Source organism: Suricata suricatta, chromosome 15 (assembly GCF_006229205.1).
Source record: "Suricata suricatta isolate VVHF042 chromosome 15, meerkat_22Aug2017_6uvM2_HiC, whole genome shotgun sequence".
In the NCBI taxonomy this organism is placed as follows: domain Eukaryota; kingdom Metazoa; phylum Chordata; class Mammalia; order Carnivora; family Herpestidae; genus Suricata; species Suricata suricatta.
The window spans coordinates 44,241,983-44,245,093 of NC_043714.1; the positions used below are offsets into that span (position 1 = coordinate 44,241,983).

The following is a 3,111-nucleotide window of genomic DNA, read 5'->3' on the forward strand; positions in this document are numbered from 1 at the left end:
ACAATGATAGCACAGGGTAAAGGGCTGTGACTCCGCTCAGCATGGAAGGAAGAGAGTTAGCTGAATGGCTGCAAGAACAGAGAATACTGAAGTGATGACAGGCAGCCTGGGCTCCTGAGTCAGGTATTCCTGGGCCCAGATCCTCGCCCTGCACCCGCTTGCTTGTAAGACCTTGGACAATTAAATAAGATCATTAAAAATAAATTAAATGAAATAATACATGTGTACCATTAGGTTATTGTCTGGCTGATAAAACAATGTCTCTTAAGTAAACAATTACTTTTAATAAGATGGAAATAGATTTCTCTTTCACATAAACGTTTAGCCAGAGACTGTGGTTCTGCTCCAGGAAGTCACCTGTCCCAGGCTCTTTCCACCTTAGTTCCTCTGCCTGTTCTAGGGGGTTGACGTCATGCACCTGGTCCAAGATGGCTCCTCATCACAAGTCATGCTGTGTTTAGATGCAGCTTGATATAGGAGCTAAAACAGTGTCCCCGAGATCTGGTCCTCTCTTGGCGTGGCTCACCTCTCCTCCAGATGTGGGCTGTGCTCTCCTACTTGGATGCTAGGAGGGCTTGGGTGGCTCCAGACCTCATGTGCTGATAGCTTTATGTCTACTATTCCCATTCTAAGAGGTGAATGGAAGTCTCGGGCCTGACTCCCAGCAACCCGCACCAGTCCTATTGGCCAAGGGTGTGGGAGAAGTTGGTGAGCCAAGACTAATTAGCCAAGACTAATTAGCCTCAACTGCATGGCTGAGAATGGGGGAGGGAAGAGCCCACACACAAAGTTCTCCATACTGTTTTGACAGTAGAAAGATGGATGGATGCAAGATGGTGGCGGGGGGGAGATCCCTCACTCCTACCTTCAATCAATTATATGTACTTCTAGGGTATATAATCCATAGCAGTAGTCTTTGAACTCTACCCCAAAAGCCACAGATTTGATTATGCCCCTAACAGGTGCACTTAACAGGTGGCACCCCAGGATCCATACTTCTTTCAGTAGCATTCCCTAATAGGCACATGGACTCCCAGAATAGACTACATTTCCTAGGATCCTTTGCAGCTAGGCGAAGTCCTACGACAACATGCTAAGTGAATGCTAAATGTGGACAGTACAATTTCCAGGATGAGTCCTCATGGGAGGCGCATGTGATTCTTCCTCTCTTTTTCCTTTCTGCCTGGAATGTGAACAAGGTGGCTTGGCCATGAGCAACAGCCTCGGATAACGACATGGCAGCTGCCCGCTGAGGACGTTGGAGCAGCCAGGAAAGACCGCCTACCAGCTCTGACGGACTTGCCTCACTCACATGAGAGACAAATGAACTTCTGTTGAAGCTCCTGTTGTTGCGGGTATGCTCTTCTTCCTCAATCTCAGCCCAAAGGGATCCTGTTTGATACAATTATGTACATTACGATACATGTATCAAAGTGATATCCAGAAGAAGTTCTGTGTTTTGTATCCCCCACTGGATAGAGTCTCACATACCTTTGGTCTGCATCCCTGCCCCCCTTCACTTTAGACCTCGGGTCTCCTTGGTCTTTGTCCTGTGGTGCTCCCTATGTTTGGGAAGCTGTCTGCTTCTTCTCCCTGGAGTCCACTTTGCTCTTTGAGGCAGGGGTCCTGAAACGAGTCCTCAGGACCAACCTAGCACAGTTGGGCCAGAATCCCTCCCAGCCTTGCCTTTTGCTGTCTGCTGACTCTTCTGGGTCTGTTTCTATCATCTGGACTTTGTTTTTGCCATGGGGAAAGCAACGCACAGCAGCAAAGCTGATGGAATTGACGAGCTGAGATGTAACCTGAACCTAAACAAGGAGGCAGTTGTGACTGTCAGGGAAAAAAAGACGTGCACTCGTGGCCCGTGCTGTCGCTAAGGCGCACCCACTCACTGACCAATTTCTCAGAGCACTGACTCCTGCTAACGGGGCCTGGTTCTGCGGGGAAGGGAGGGAGGAGGAGGGGCAGAGAGCTTTGTTTCCTGAGAGTTTTCTCCAGGTCCCAGACCTGCTCTGCCCTGGAAGGTGACGCCCAGGCGCCAGGCCTGCCACAGCACAGCACAGACTGTGTAATATACCCACTTCCCTGACTCCCAGTCTGAGGCTCTACAGACCCCCTTCAAGGCCGTGGCTGGGAAAGCCCATCCTGCCTGGTCTGTCTAGGATCTGGGTGAGTGCTGCTCCCCACCCCCACCTCCACCCCCTTGAGGCATCGGTGTCCTGATTGTATCACAGCTTCAAAATTCCCTGACTCATGCCATCCTCAGATTTTTAAAAAGAGCTTATTCAAGTAGTGTAGGCTGCAAGCTCCACCCCCTCCCACTCAACACAGCTATTTAATTACAGCACCCGTGTGTGTGTGTGTGTGTGTGTGTGTGTGTGTGTGTGCGTGAGGAATCAGGGAAAGGAGGCTGGGGAGGGGCAGAGGGTCTCCTGAACCAGAAGGAGAAGCCGTTGAAGAAGTCTTGTGCTTATCCCCTCATGAAAGGGATATATTGGTGCTCAAAGAATGGCTGGCCCATCACCCCAGAGCCGGGCAGGTCAGAAATGAGGAAGACTTCCTGGGCCCTGCAGGTCCGCTAAGAAAAAGCCACCAATCTGGCGGAGGGATGCTTCCCCCGGCTCCTCTGATCCCACTGTTCTCCTACGCGGTGAGGTAGCCAGGCTGCCGTGTGACTTGCTAGTAACCATGGCAACGGACCCAGTTCCACCAAGTGCGTGGAGAGAAATCCCACAGAAAGATGCGGGCGGGCGCGGGACGCTGCGTGGTCCCCAAGGGCAGGGGAAGCCAGCCCCACGCCGGCCGGGGCCACTGCCACTGTGGTGGTCGTGGAGGAGAGAGCCGGGGCTTGTTCTCTTCTGTTTTCTCCTCCTGGTACTTGCCTCCTTTATTTTGGAACACGATTTCTGAAGATGAAAGACAAAAATAGCTCTCTCTGAAGGAGAGGATGCTAATGCATGCCGCGCCTTCAGAGACGGGCTCCTCACTGTCAGGGGTCCACCTCCAGTAAGCAGAACGCTGGCCCTGATCAGAGAGAAAGCCCTGGAGAAGCGGCCACACCGCCGTCCGCCAGAAGGCTCGAGAGGCGGGCTGGGTCCTGGAAGACAGAGC

The 3,111-nt window shown here is 52.0% G+C and overlaps 1 long non-coding RNA gene across 1 annotated transcript; it reads right to left on the reverse strand.

Annotated features, from left to right (window-relative positions):
* Nucleotides 1-262: 262 nt before the first annotated feature.
* Nucleotides 263-1,808, reverse strand: LOC115279338. Its single transcript, XR_003903375.1, has 2 exons — nucleotides 1,492-1,808; nucleotides 263-1,392 (listed from the first exon to the last, which is right to left on the reverse strand). It is a non-coding gene; the product is annotated as an uncharacterized LOC115279338 (long non-coding RNA).
* Between the last annotated feature and the right edge of the window lie 1,303 nt (nucleotides 1,809-3,111).